A 16,689-nucleotide genomic window follows, 5' to 3' on the forward strand; every position below is an offset into this window, starting at 1 on the left:
CCCTGCTTTAGTTTAATCTAGACTAGCTTCAATGATACACAGGCTCTCCATTTAATCTACTCTTATCCTTAATTCCTTAGTTTCCTAATTTTTTTCAATCCACAATCGTGTAGCTTTTAACAACAAACTGTTCTAAACCTTCTTGGTATTTTTGTCCGTATTGGGCCAAGTTGCTCGTTGCTTGCAGTTTGGCACCACGAACTGTTAGAAAAAAAAATATTCGAGTCAAATTTAAAAAGAACCGAAAATACCAAAAAGGTTTAGGACAACCGTCCTTTAAACCTTCTAAAAGCCAGAGCGTCATTTCGGCTTTACAGAAATGATTTGCACATTGAGCGGTGTATTTTTTAACATAACATAAAAGCACAACAAAACATGAGATCACGTGGCTAATTAAGGCTCATAAATGACAGTGGTGCTACAATCCTCCTTCTTCATAACAAATGACTCGAGTCTCATTTGCGTTTTATCGAAAACGATATATATTCTGGACAGTGTGATTTTTATTTGCCAGAACATCAACCAAAAAGAACAAACCATAATAATCAAGATTGCTGGAAAGAACTAATGAAAGAAGATTGTTTAACAGGAAATTGTATTAATTCCTGGATGTGTCATCAGTCTCTGATTTTTTCAGTATTAAAATTCAAAAAAAAGATTTAAAAGATAAAACAAATTATTACATATATAATTATTTTCAGTAAAGCGCAAATGACACCCTGGACTCATCAAAAGGTATGGGGGTTGGAAATACTACTCTTTTTGTGGTAATATTCATTAGTTTTAATTCAGACTTGAAATATAATTCTAAATTTCCGTTTATTTTAAGTTTTAATTTGTGTTTACTTTTTTCTTATTTTCTTTTTTGTTCATAGATATTAATTTCCGTTCGTATAGTTCGAATTATTACATGAAAAATTTCGGTTTTTGGAAGATTTTCCCTAAATTAATTTAAGTTCGTTTTTTTAATTTTTATTAGTTATAGTATTGGTTAATATTGAAGTTTTTTTGTTTAATTTTCGATCATCGGTCGTCTTGTGAAACAGATTCTAGATCTAGTCTTACTTGGCAATTTCGGGAGAACGGGGAGGGTGAATATTGTCCACGTTAATTGGAAATTTGGGTAGTTTTTGGTGTTTTGCTGGGCTGAATCTATCCTGACCTTCTCTAAATATCCTTTAATATACATGTACCTCTATACACCATTTTACTAAACTTTTTTTTTATTTTAAATACATTCATGTTAAGGTATCTTTCAGGTAAATTTCTTTATTTGTATCATGTCAGACCAGAGCCGCTTAAAGGAGTGGAGACCATTTCAGCTGCCCCGGAGGCCACAGCTGGAGGACCACAGATACGCGATTGTCCAATTTGATCAGATTTTTCACTATTATTCGGAATTGTTTGCTTAGATTCGAGTCAGGAGGGAGCGCTGTAAAACAAAAAATTCCCCGGGCACAACCAGCCCAAGGAATGGCTGTGTCAGGTAAATATTATGTCGAGGTAAAGAAGGTTTAAAGGTATGTAATAATGACTTAAATTGGGTCAACTATTGAAAGAAGAAAATAAATTAGGCAGCCCAAGAATGGTGGATGAAGAGAAAACAGAACAATAAAATAATAAGACACTTTTTGTCCCTTATTTATCAGAAAATTAAGGAAAAATTTTTAAAATCCGATAAAAAGAGAGCTTTTTAAACTTAACTATCGGCGACAAATATTAGGAAATATTTTTCACTGTAAAACATACCAAGCGGTATGTATGAAATTCAAGGGTAACAAAAAAAAATTCGCATTAGTTTTTTTTTCAAATTTACTTAAATTAAGAGGTTCTTAACATGTTCTTAATCAGAATTATGCGTGCAACTTTTAAGTCAAGGTATTTCTTGTATTATTTTAAAAATTCATCTCCAAGACAAAATTTATTTTGTCGGAGCTACGCATTGTTATTCATCCCTATGAGACAAGAATCCCAATTTGAACTCTATTTTAATGTACACGGTGTAATAATTATAAGAAGTATCCATCGCTTTCGACAAGCAACAATAAAAATTTGTCAGTTGTAACATTTTTAAGTTTTTTCTCTTTACAATTTATATAAATTTTCTCTACCTATTTTATATAAAGTTTATCACATTTCTCTGTTGTTTTCTTGTACAGTTTATTTTTTCTTCTGTTGATAAAATTTTTTTAGGTTTGAAACCAAAATATTCAGGCTTTTTACTACTTCATAACAACTCTTAATTTTGTTTCACCCGCTATATATGCTTCTATAATTTCCTTTTATTTATAAAAGGAAATACATTATGATCTAAAAATTTATATACTGCATAAAGGTCATGTTATTCTTTCTCTTTTTTCTTTTGATGTTGAGAACGGATAGTGACCATCAGCCTGAAATGTTTACCATTCTGGTAGCTATTATTGGCCATATACCTTGACGTTATATTTCCAGGTCTAAGATCCCTCTTACAAAAAAAAAACCATAAAAGCAGATTTTGATATAAAAATCAGTCTAAAGTTGGAGCAAGGAAATAGCAGTTAAAACAGAGCCATTAGTTTTACTGACTTGAACTTATACTCGTATTGGGACGAAGACTTAACCCTGAAAAAATCATTAAATTTGTGTATTTTTGATCGTTCCTTTTTCACCTAAACTTAACATTTGATTGCGGAAAACTGGTAAATAAAATATGTATTAGCAATTTGGGGGTTGTACAAAAGGATTATCACTGTCTCCGTATTTTAAGGCAAGACGAACCATATGACTAGGATATCTTATTTTTCGCATCGTTGGCCTATTCTTGTAATTGGCTAACGACTGAACAAGGATTAAACAGTTATATAATGTCACATTTAATAATGGTTTGTACTTTGTTATAAGTGTCCCAGTTAACGACGAAATTATAGACAATAGTTACAAATAGGTTTCAGTATCCTTGAGTAGTATAGCATTAGGCACCGCGAAAGTCACACTACTGGAGTCACGCGCGAGGCTCTAAAGAAAGAGGCAATACGCAGAGGTATCAACTTGAGACTTGTCCTACTTTAATGTCAGATGGAGAGAACTTGAAAAACGTGTTTTCTGGTTGAATTCAAGTCATAGTATTTAATAGGGTTGAGAGTAATGAATTTTTAAAACTGGTTCATTAACAGCATTTGTTGTATATAAACAGCTTGATAATAGGGTACCACTATCAGTTTGAAACAAAACTTCAAAAATTAACTAGCGATCTCAGAAACTGGTTCTTATGTAAGTAATTTCGAATTCATAATTGATTAAAAATATATAATGCATTAACTTATATAATACATCGTTTAATGACATCCAATTTTTTTCAATATATAACAAAATATTTCTACTTTCATATTTGTCTATTGAACGAACAAAAATGAATTGTTTGCGCCAAGCTGTCTCTCATGATCACCTAGATTCCAAACAGCTTTGAGCGAGCCTACATCTTCAACCCGTTTAATTATGTGTATAGACGAAAAACGTTGACATGTCTTGCGTGTGTATATCTTGAATTTTAATCTCTTGAACTCGGCGGCACGGCTTGGGTTTTCAAGGTGAAATTTTCAGAGGGTTATGGAGGGTGAATGGAAAACTAAAAAATATGAGTTGGGCGATATGGAGTGATGTCTAAGTGGGGCTACATATATTTTTTTTTATTTTTCCCCGATGCTTATCAATCACTTTTCGGTGTTAATAGCAAATGTAAAATTGAATCTACCGGGCATCAAACATTTTTGATTAGCCCAGAGTCTTTCCTCTCCCGTCAATTCAGAGTATACCCTGTTTAATTGCTTCACTGGGTTTAGATCTAATGGATTTTTTTGTATTATTTTATAAGTCTCATCAGACAATGTGAAATGATTTCTACGAAAATTTTAGAGGTTGTTAGCAAATGAATCTGTCAAGTGAATATTCTGGAAGGGGATCATAGGACAATAAGTTTTTAAATTGACAAAAATGTCAGATCTAAATCAAGGATTTGTGTTGCAACTGGCCTGTTTTAAGGAAACGTATAATGTTACATTCTAGAAAGAAGCTTGAATCAAGAATGCACCCTGAGTATCAGAACTGAATAAAAAAGCAATTTTGCATTAAAGCAACTCAACTGCTTGATAAATTCAGTCTTTAAATTAGAGACTGAATATCAAAATTAATCGAAAAAAGTAGCTTTGCATAGAACAAACCCACCTTCTTGATGAATTAAGTCTTTAAGTTGGTGACTGAATATCAGAAATTAATAAAAAAGAGCATTTTTGCATAGAAAAACCTCAGCTACTTGATACATTACAAGTCTTTTAATTGGTGACTGAATATAAAAAATTAATAAAAAAGCACTTTTGCATGGAACAAATTAAACTACTTGTTAAATTCCAAGTTTTTTAATTAGTAACTGATAATCAAAAACAAAAAAAAACACTTTTGCATACATCAAACTCAGCTACATGGTAAATTCTAAGCCTATACTCGTATAGATTTTAAGCGAAGATAAGACAGTCACATGAGAAAAATGATAAGTTGAAGTTCGAGTGTTTTTTTTAACAGGGGCAAATGATTTTAAACGGATTAATATTCTAAGTCAATGAAGATTCAACATCACCAAAAACACCGAAGAAAATCAGAGTAGTGGAACTTAAAAGACAACAGACTTTTGATCCTATCACCATTGTGATGGAAGATGGGGATAAAACATACTGCCCCCCGAATATGTAGATCTTGCATTTATAGATGCTGTCATCAACATGATTGAGAACAACCCCGCTCCAGGGAGCTCCATGATACAATATGAGCCCAGCAAAGATCCACAAGTCATTGACCAACTTATTCAAATGTTTCTGAATGACTCTGGAGATTTTTTTAAAGAGATTGATTTAGATGCAGTATGCACTAACCGCTCACCTCTATATAAAAAGAAACTACATAATCCATTGAATATTGAAAGAGAAAGCTCATTTTACACTCATATTTCAACTAATGTGTTGACTGTTAACACAAACGCCATTATTGACTCATTTCTCAGTGATTCAGATAGTGCTTTTGAACAGATTGATTTAAATACGATATGTCTTAACCATGCCCCTCATGATAAAAAAGGGTAGTACGATGTATCGAACTCGTAAAAATCAATACCTTTCATTGTAAATCCAAATATGAAAACTATATCAACAATCAAGACTTCAATTATTAGTCATATCACTAGTGAATTGTCGCACAACGTAACTGCTGGAAGCAAACGTGAAAGACTTTCCAATAAATAAAAAAAAAATATGCACCATTGAATATTTTTGGGAAACTTACGAAAGTTTGAGTTGCTTAAGTCAGCTTTTAAGGTGAAATTATTCTAATAACGTTTGTAAATTTTGTATATTAATAAAAATGTGTATGTATATAAAAAAATTGTTTTCTCATTATTCAATTTGCATTTTCATGAAAGAATTCATAAAAAAAGAACTCCTACAAATGTAAACCTATCTCGGTAGAAGGGGCTATGCTGTACCTACGTTGATGCAAGAGAATAAACTCAGATAGTTGAAAAATCCTGTGTGTTTTAGTCGTAGGCTGAGTACCAGAAATTTAAAAAATGCACTTTTGAAGATACAAAATCACACAAAGACAGAGATAGAGACAAGCAAACTGCATTTCAGACACAAAGACATAGAGAGAAAAAAACACGCATAAACACACCGAGTCAGACACAGACAAGCAAACAGCCACTGAGACACACGGGCATACAGAAAAACAGAAAAGTAAACAAACACGCCGAGTCAGACATTCATACTGAAAGGCACCAAGACAAGCAAACCGTCACTCAGAAACATAAGCATACAGAGAAAGAGAGACTAAAATTTATACAGACATGCAGAGTTAGACATAGAAAAACACAAAGACATAAACAGATACATGCAAAAAGACGCTCAGTCATATAGGCACTGTGGGGAGAGTAAAAAAACACTTATACAAAAAAAGTCAAGCACAAAGACATGCAAACAGACACTCAGTCATACTGACATGGAGGGCGAAAGACAAAAAACACATAGTCAGACAAACAAACATACAGACAGTCAAAGACATGCAGGCACAGAGACATGCAAACAGACGCCCAGTAACGTGAACATAATTGGGAGAGAGACAAAAAAACACAGAAACACAAAGTCGGACACCCAAAGACAGTCACAGAGACATGCAAGCAGACGCTAAGTCACACAGGCACTGTGAGAGAGACATAATAATACAGACAGAAAACACAAAGTCAGACACGCAAATACACACAGACAGGTACGGAGACATGCAAACAGATGCTCAATTGCACAGAAACAGTGGGAGCAACAAAAAATACACCTAAAAACATAAAGTCATACTCATAAAACAAAAGACAGGCACAGACATGCAAACATACGCTCAGTCACACAGGCACGGAGAGAGAGACATAAACACATTCAAACACACAAATTCATACACACAAAGTCTAGCATACACACACAAAAAGATTTTCCCCCGAATGAATAGTTTCAACTCTGTAGATTAAAAAGATTAAACAGATGAATTAAATTCAACACGGTTTACTCCTTTGAATTTTCCAAAGAATTAAAAGTTTTAATTTTGTTGAGTATAAAATTTGAACAGATGAATTAAACTTGGCACTGCCTATTCCTTGAATTTTTCTAAGGACTAAAAGGTTTAACTCTGTTGATTAAAAAAATTAAAAAGATGAATTAAATTTGACGTGGTTTATTCATTGAATTTTCTTATCGACTAAAAGGCTTAACTCTGTTGATTATAAACTTTGAACAGATGATTTAAATTTGAATGGTTTATTCCTTGAATTTTCCTAAGGACTAAAACGATTAACTCTTTTGGGTATAAAATTTGAACAGATGTAAAGAGACCAGCAAACGCCCGCTCAGACACAAACACAGAGAAAGAGAGAAAAACACACAAACACACAAAGACAAACATGGAGACATGCAAACACTCGCTCAGATACATGGGCACAGAGAGTGAGAGGCAAAACACATTCAAACACACAGATTCAGACACACAACTACACAAAGACAGACAAGGGGAGAAGCAAACACCCACTCAGACACAGATGCACAGAGTGAGAAAGACGAAAACACATACAAACACACAGATTCAGACAAACAAACACACAAAGACATAGGGACAAGGAAAACCTGCTCAGACATATAGGCGTAGTGAGAGCAGGGAAGTTGGGCAATAATTCACTAGAGATAGAACTAACAATTGAAGTCTTGATTGTTGATATAGCTCTCACATTTGGATTGATAATGGAAGGACTTGACGTTTGCAGGTTCGATATATCCTTTTTTATCTGGAGGGGTATTATTGAGAAATGTGATATCCAAATCAGTTTATTAAAAAGCGCTATCTGAATCATTCAGAAATAAGTCAATAACGTCGTTTGTGTTAAAAATCAACACATTAGCAGAAGCATGAGTGTGAAATGACCTTGCTCTTTCAACATTCAATGCATTATATAGTGCCTTTTTATATGGAGGTAAGCAATTAGTCCATATTCCATCTAAATCAGTTTCTTTAAATACATCATCAGTCATTCAGAAATATTTGAATAAGTACATCAATGACTTGTGGAACTCTACTGGGCTCGACTTGTCTCATAGAGCTCCTTGGGCTGGGGGTATTCTCAACCATGTCGATGAGCATACATAACCGCAGGATCTGCATATCCAGGGGGTAGTATTTCATCTCCATTTTCACTCACAAAGTTTATAAGATCTAAGCTTTTTTGTGTTTTCAGTTAATTCTGTTCTGATTTTCTTGGGTTTTTTTGGTAATGTTGAATCTTCATTGACCTAGAATACTAATCCAGTTAAGATCACTCTCCCCTGTAAAAAACAAAGCATTTGGACTTGTATCATTTCTCGTATCTTCGCTTAAAATATATGCGAGCGTAAACTAGGAATTTATCAAGTAGCTGAGTTTGTCCTATGCAAAAGTGCTTTTTTTTATTTTTGATATTCAGTCACCTAGTAAAAGACTTGGATATTACCAAATAGTTGAGTTTGTCCATGCAAAAGTGCTTTTTTTTTTATCAATTTTTGATATTCAGTCGCCAACTAAGACTTGGAATTTATCAAGAAGCTGAGTTTGTTCTCTGCAAAAGTACTTCTTTATTAATTTTTGATATTCAGTCACCAATTAGAATCCATCAAGTAGTTGAATTTGTTCTATGTAAAAGTGCTTTTTTCACTAATTTTTAATACTAAGGGTAAATTCCTTGATTCAAGAGTCTTTCTTGCATGTAACATCATGCATTTCCTTGAAACAGGCCAGTTGCAAGACCTTGATTTAGGTCTGACATATTTGTCAATTTAACAACCTACTGTCCTAGGATCCCCTTCCAAAATATTCACTTGACGGAACCACTTGCTAATTAATTCTCAAATTTACGTAAAAATCATTTCAAATCGTCTATGTCTACCCCTAATATTTCAAGGGAAGATTTCGATGTTATTTCTGCTCAGCCAAATCAGGTTGGTTTTGTTTTCAACTGCACAAGGCTGCTTTGCACATGATTACGCTGCTATTTCAAAGAAACTTAATTTGCATATTCATAAGCGTTGAGACTTATAAAATAATATAAAAATAAGTCTTCCATGAATTCTTAAAAGGTTTCATTAGGTCTAAACCCAGTGAAGCACACTGGGTTTACTCCAACTTGAGAGGAGGAAAAAATCTGGGCTAATCAAAAATGTTCAAAGTTTTGTAGCTTCGATTCTACAGTAGCTATTGACACCGAAAACAGATTGATAAGCATTGGGGATAAGTAAAGAAAAATAATATACGTTGTCCCATTTAGACATCCCTCTATATTCCCAAACTCATATTTTTTCACCCTCCATAACCCCCTTAGTACGGGCGAAAAGCATCGAAAAACATCAGAATACTTCCGTACTTGAGGAAAGTACCAAAATTGGCTGAGATGTACTTTAAAGTATGCTCTTTAATATGGATCGATTATGCAAGCGAAATTTTTCCTCGGAACGCCGCTAGGTGGGTTGAAATCCAAGATGGCGGACAAAATACGAATTTGTCAAAATGAGAAGACATGGCCGTTCAAACAGGCTAGAATGGGGTAATCGATGGCACAGGTTCCAAATATGAGCTTAAAAATAGCATAAGTTGTACCATAGTGCCGCTAGGTGCCTCAAATCCAAAATGGCGGACGAAAATACAAGTTTGTCAAAATGAGAAGACATGGCCGTTTAAATAGGCTAGTATGGGTTAATTGATGGCATAGGTTCCGAGTATGAAAGCAAAAATAACCTAAGTTATACCGTAATGCCGCTAGGTGTCTCAACTTCAAGATGGCGGTCGAAAAATACAAGTTTTGTTAAAACAAGAAGTAATGACTTCAAATGGGCGGATTAGGATCCCATACCGTATACCGTATTATCAAGCTGTTTCTATAAAAAAAAAAACGTGTCAATGAACCAGTTTTGAAAATTCATTACACTTGCTCCTATTGAATTGTATGATTTGAATTCATATAAGAAACACCTTTTCCAGTTCTCTTCATTTGACATTAAAGTAGGACAAGCCTCAGGCTGCTACCCCTGGAGTATTGCCTCTATCTTAGGCCTAGTTTTTCGAGCTTGTCTCTCCATGGGCCTATGTCATATATATATATATATATATATATACATGTATGTGTGATTAATAAATAAATGAAATGAAAATCTTTAGAGCCTCGGGCATGACTTCAGTACTGTGACTTCCGCAGTGCCTAATGCTACTTCCTTCAAGCATTGGGAGGACGAAAAATAGTTCTAGCCTTGCTGCAAGATTCCTATTTCATAATTATTGGCCTATTCAAGTTCCCTTCACTAATTCCTACTGTTTGCGTCAGGGAATGCTCATATCCACACAGTCAAAGACAATGTATAGGAATTTATATCTCACTACAGTGGTCTAAGATCTCTCTTATAAAAAAAATCCTTTAAAGTAGATTTTGATATCAATGAATATTATATTCTTCATATCTTAGAGCACTGTCTTATTTTCCAATCTTGGTTTCAAGAAAGGATACAAAATCTTGTAACTGAACTCTTTTTTATACCCCTCTCCTTTCATTCTTAAATGCCAAAGCATTATTACGATGGAAAAATTAATATTGAAAACTCCCAGATTAACTGGTGTACACAAGCGAATACAAAATAATATTTTCTGCCATATTTGAAACGGTGCAAACCATTTTGCTTCAAAACGTAAAAAAATGGATCAGCCCAGCCATTATGTTCATCTCACCAAGCCATACAGAAAAATACAGCTCTATTCCGTGCAAAATAAAGGAAGATAATTTAAACCAGCGGCGAACAAGTATACCTATTATTACTTTTGTCAATTTAGTTTTTTTGCCAACGCAGTTTTTCACGGTTCTGTGTTCTTAACTAAGCTTCACTTCTGTGCAATCTTATTAGCTATTTGCGCTTACCTTTCAGTAGACCAACATCGAATAAGAGGTCTTGTCTTTTTTTTTCTGTTCGACTTTAAATGGATGGACGTGGACATTGCTTGGCTCTTGGCGTCCGCATTTCTATATAGAGTGAATCAGGGGGATGTCCATTATGGCCCTGCCTAAGGGTAAACTTGCCATTTACGCTAACATTAGCTCTTGCATTGCAAAGAGGCTGAATACATTCCAAATATAGTTTACCAACTGCCTCACATCTGGATTTAGTCCGAAAGACATAGTTTTGATGAACGAACATGTCTTTTCCTTGCATACTCCGAATTTTGTAAAAATTTTCTCCTTGGCCAGGAATCATCGAATCGATGCAACGTTTCAACTCTGTAAAATGTCTCTGTTTGGCAACTTTTAAATATGATCAAAGCAAGCATCTTTAGAATCATTAGCAAAATGCATTCACACCTAAATCATCCTTTCGATAATTTCATTTAGCTAATTTACCACTGACAATTCATCACAGCACCGAGCCACCTGAGACCAACACACCTATACGCGCTCCTCCTCCGCCCCACTGTATTCAGAACTCTTTACCCCTCACATGAAGACACTTTATAGTGCAACGTCATAGTAAGCCCAATAATACATTGGAACACTGGCTTTTCCTTTTCTGGCAACAGTTTACTGAACTACCACAATGCCCGGGTGCACTTAATTTTTCCTTATTTATTTACTGAAATTATCAATTATATATGTTTAGAAAAATAATGCAACCACCTAACATTATTATTTTACGGTCAACCCTTTAGAGGTAGCCCGGATATCCTTGCCATATAGCAAATTTCGCCCTTGACGAGTTCAGCAATACTTTCGAATCATTTCGGGTCAGTCCTCATTTCGTCATCATAGTCAAGGATTATAATTACTTGTAAAAATTTTAAAATTTACCGAAAATATTGAAATAAAAATAATTTGTTTTTCTTTAAACATAAAATGGTCCCATGTTTTAATTAGTCACTTGAAATAACGATGAAAGTTCTGTAACTTAGTGATGAGGGTGGGGAAAAGGGACATTAAGAACATTCGACTCGCACGGTGACATTGACCTGAAATGAAGTCAGTTGTTGCATTGAATGGTTAATTTTACCGATCCCAAACGTAATTTTGCCAAATTTCAACGTTTTTTCGATACTAAATTTGGCGATAATTTCACAAAATACTTTGCCTTCGGCGAAAATATTACCGATTTTAAGAGAAGTTGAGGACGACACGCCACTCTCCAGGCGCTCCTCTATACACTTTCAAAATTTGAGTCTTCGAGAGTGAGAGAAAATCTATCTGTTGCATATAAATTTGGACTGTTTTAACATCATAGTATCTTAATATTTATCTCAGTTTGGTACTCTAAAACATATGAATTTGGCAAGACATTGACAATGTCGTCAACCTTATACCGAAGTCCTAATACGAGTAATTTATTCAGATTTTATAATACTAGAAAATGCTTGAGAAATTAATTTGCAACAACATTTTTCATTTGTTTGTCTAAGATTTGTAATAAAACTTAGCAGACTAATCTTCCTATTCTTCCGAACTTTTTTCACAGTAAAGGAGGTTTAATCGTCATTGATGACGGTGAACTTTTGCCATATGCAGCAGTATAGGTCTAAAGTATTGGAGCACTGAACAAGAGCTATAAAAGTAGCAAATTGCTAAACGACTACAACAGTCGAACATATATTGCAAAAAAAAATTATTTAACGTATCCATCTTATAGAAGTACGGCATATTCTAACTTTTCTTTTACCTCGCTACTTCTCAAGATACCACTGACCACAGAAATTGTATAAACCCTACAGAATTCTTATCTATACTGGAAACCGGCATTCACTTGAAGGAGTATTTGAATGAGGTCAGAAATAGAACTTGTATATAACGCCATACTTTAGCAAAACTTACCTTAACCTTTTTGGTAGCATTGTTTAAGTTAGGCAAAACACTTTGTCCGCTTTATTTTGCTTTGTTTTTTGTTTTGTTTTTAATTCAGAACAACCATAAATAAAAAAAAAATGAAGCTTGAAAAAACTAAAATTAATAACTAGAAATGAGAATAAAGAGCGAAATTGAAACTCCAAGTGACAAAATCGTCGCCATTCAGTCTAAGCAATATACGAGTATATCTATGAAATTAACATAAATAAATTGACTACTTGTTTTTCCTTCTATTTTTGGTGTTTGCGTGTTTAAGTATATCACAAACTCTCCATAATTTTTCTATAGAAGAAATACAAAACACCTTAGGAGTTTTTTTTAAAGTACACAAATCAAACATTTAAGTGAGTTATCATATGACTTTATTCCACAGAATTCCGAACTTTTCTGGAACATTTCCTTCAATGAATGGCTCTCTTTTTCCGGTTCAAAATAGAAATAAATAAAAAGTTTTTTTTTAGCTGAAAGTAAGGAGCGACATAAAAAATTAAAACGAACAGAAATTACTCCGTATATGAAATGGGCTTTTCCTCCTCAACACCTCGCTCTTTACGCTAAAGTTTGACTCTTTCTCTTAGCTCTACTATTTAAAACAGTAAAAACTTATTATTTTAACATAATATTATGAGATTATACAAATATACATGAATATTAGAATATATTGAGAATATTATGAGATATTGAGAATATTATGAGATTATACAAATAAGAAAATTATAAGAAGGCTATATGGGACATTATGAAGTTCGTACAATCTGTAGGAGACTAAGAACCATTAGAACCACCCTCCTCTTTCAAGGTCTTGCGAAGTGTGTTACCATGTTTGTATCTTTTTCCGAAAAATGCTCTTGCCTCTTCCCCCCTATTATTTCGGCAATAGGTGACAATAAAAGGAGAGAAAGTAGAAGAAGCTACAATTTTTGTTGGTTTTAATTCTTAATGTCACTCTTGATTTAAATCGTGAAAGCTGTTTTTTTTTTTTTTTCTCTGGGAAAAAAAGATACTACTTTGATACTACTTCTAGTAGTAGTATCAAACTTGTTTTTAGAAGATCGAGGCAAGCAATACAAAAAAAAATTCAAATTATCGCCCATTAGTTCTACTTATCTCTGTTTAACTTACGAAGTTTTCCGTAAGATTGGTAAATATAAGCGGTAGCTCTTCAACTTGTCAACAGTGTTGGAAAATAAGGGACCGAAGAACTAATTATTTTTTTTTTGTTATAACTTTTTTTATTATACTGAAAGTTTTTTTTTAAGTGCATCAGCTTCTATAGCATTAATTGACCATACGACGCTGAGGATAAGAGGGTACGATGCATGATATGATGTATTAAAGGTATGAAAGTATGATGGGAATAGTTCATAGTAAATTTTCGTTAACCATACACGTAAGGACATCATAGGGTTCATATGGGGGAGACAATACCCCACCTCTAACTTATGATAAGTGCAAAGCATATTCAATAGTTTATATTGCCGAAGCTATGGCATAACTTCAAAAATAAGTTTATATCTCCAACGAAAATCACACTTTCTTACATATTTACACCTAAAACAAGAGCTAAGAGCTCATATGGCACTTGTGACGAGAGATCGAATCCGTTCCGGTTATGTCAATCACGCATCTAGAACTTTTGCTTATCCTCGAACTCGCCAAAGCACTAGTAATCCCCCAAACTCCCCCAAAAGAGATCGGATCAGGCTATGTCAATCACGTATCTAGAATTTGTGTTTATTCTTCCCATCAAGTTTCATACCGATCTCTCCACTCTCAGCGTTTTCCATGATTTCCGTTTCCCCCTTCCACCCCCAAATGTCCCCGGATACGATTCGAATTGAAAATGGAGCATCAGAGGCATGACATCTTTCTATATATCAAGTTTCATTAAGATCCGATCACCCATTCGTGAGAAAAACATACCTCAATTTTCACGATTTCCCCTCCCTCCAGCCCCCCCCCAGATGGTCGAATCGAGGAAACGACTGTTATCAAGTCAATTTGCGCAGGTCGCAGACACGCCTACCCATGTTCATCGTCCTAACACGTCCAGAAAAACCAAACTCGCCAAAGCACTGGAAATCCCCCCCAAAGAGAGCGGATTCGTTCCAGTTATGTCAATCTTGTATCTAGGACGTGTGCTTATTCTTCCCACCAAGTTTCATCCCGATCTCTCCACTCTAAGCGTTTTCCAAGATTTCCCCACCCAACTCCCCCCAATGTCACTGGATCCGGTCGGGATTTAAAATAAGAGCTCTGAGACACAAGGTCCTTCTAAATATCAAATTTCATTAAGATCCGATCATCCGTTCGTAACTTAAAAATACTTCCGAATTAACCGTCCTTCCACTTTTTTCCGAATTAACCGTCCTTCCATTCCCTCCAAGATGGTCGAATTGGGGAAGCGACTATTTCTAGTTTAATCTGGTCCAGTCCCTGATACGCCTGCCAACTTTCAGCTATCGTTATATTGATCACGCATCTAGTTTCGGATCTTCTTCATGTATAAATTGAGGTGGTCCAGGGTTCGGGCCCGAAACCTCTCGTACCCTAAGCGAGAATCACACCACTAGACCAGCAAGCCACACTTAAGAACAACAATCATTTGTTTTATCGGCAAATAAAATTCTTCTCAACTATCTCAACAACCCCGATGGTCCAATCGGGGAAGCAACTATTTCGAATTTAATATGGTCTGGTCCCTGATACGCCTGCCAACTTTTATCGGCCTAGCTTATCTCGAAGTGCCTCAACTAGCTAAACCGGGACCGACAGACCGACCGACACAGAGACAGACTGACGGACCGAAATTGCGATGTCACTTGGTAAATACCAAGTGCCATAAAAAGGATGAGAAGAAATGTGTTGCATACAGATTGGTAGGAACCAAAGTAAGGTTACGAACCCTTACTAAAAAACTAATCAAGGCTAATTATAATTGGCAACTAACAATTAATTATGATTGGTCAAACAAATTACCTATTAAATTACAATGCATAGTTCGGTGATGGAGAATGACACCCACAGATATATCAAATAAAGCACATTTCTATCAAATTCCTTACGTTCAGATAACAACAAATCGAACCAATAAAAGAAGCCCCAACTTTTTTTTGAGTCTCCTCCTCACTCGACATTTTTCGTCAAATTTATAATAGGTTACTGGTCTATAGGTTTTTGGAAGGTACTCAATGGATCTTCTTTAATTTTCTTGTTGTTGAGATTCATTCCGGGATTACTTTTTTAACTTTTGAACCAGGGAAGTAGTCGCCAGACCACAATTTTGGGAAATCCCACGAAGTCGTGACGAAAATGTGCATGAATTTAGTGCTGTTATTAAATATAAATAAATAATAAACTGCAACCAGAGTTTTCTGTCTCTAGATAGGATTGTTCAATTCCTATGCTGATATTTGACCTAAAGATAATAGATTAGCAAAATATAGGCAAGAAAAATTGTCCTAGACTACCGTCCAACCCAGGGCCGCATCCAGAATTTTTTTAGGGGGATACGAAAATTTTTTTAGCAAAAAAGGGCAATGCATCAAAAAAAATTTACATTCATTTTCGTTATGCTTTTTTCGACTAAGACAAACACATCGGGGGGGGGGAGGTCAAAGACCCTTGCCCCACCCCAGATACGGCCTTGGTCCAACCATTTGAATTTATAGGGTTAACTTGTGCTTGTGTATTTTAAATTCCATAGCTACTTTGAACATGTGAGACAGATGGGAAAACGGCGATGTAACGTGTGACGACAGTTTTTCAGCTTGAGCCGTTATCCACGGAACAATAATAATTAACAAAGAATCTAGGACAACATGGCAAAATCCTATAGTCATATTCCATTCCATATGGTGTGTAACAAATAAGACCGTCTTTAAAGTTACTGAACTCGGAAATGAGAAGCCTATCTTTGCGGGATCTTTGGAGACGACTATAAATAGTGGAAACTAACTTCAATTATGATTAATGCGTGACTAACCATGCTCATTTTGAAAGTTTCACGCAAGATTCTGATGTTAGAATAAGGTATCAACTTTACAGAGATATAACTGTTTACAGTAGCAAAACCAACGAAGAAAGAGTTTTCACCATCATCCCCCTAAAGCCAGTAAAATTTGTGCAAATAAAACTGTTTGAAAAAATAAGATATTTTGAAGACATTTACATTAAAAGCGAGAAGTTAAACCCGTCTCCCAGGATAGAAGAAATCAAAAGTCTAAATTGGGAAG

The 16,689-nt window shown here is 34.8% G+C and overlaps 1 protein-coding gene across 6 annotated transcripts in view; it reads right to left on the minus strand.

Annotated features, from left to right (window-relative positions):
- Nucleotides 1-16,689, minus strand: part of LOC136040048 (protein tramtrack, beta isoform-like) — a 106,148-nt gene that overhangs the window by 71,295 nt on the left and 18,164 nt on the right. For 2 of the 6 annotated variants that reach the window (XR_010620612.1, XR_010620611.1), the window contains exon 5: nt 10,490-10,846. The exons of the other annotated variants lie outside the window; for them this stretch is intronic. The gene's annotated coding sequence lies outside the window, so the exon portion shown is untranslated. The remainder of the gene's footprint in view (nt 1-10,489; nt 10,847-16,689) is intronic. 6 annotated transcript variants of the gene reach the window in all.

The sequence above is a fragment of the Artemia franciscana genome, chromosome 2 (genome assembly GCF_032884065.1).
Source record: "Artemia franciscana chromosome 2, ASM3288406v1, whole genome shotgun sequence".
NCBI lineage: Eukaryota > Metazoa > Arthropoda > Branchiopoda > Anostraca > Artemiidae > Artemia > Artemia franciscana.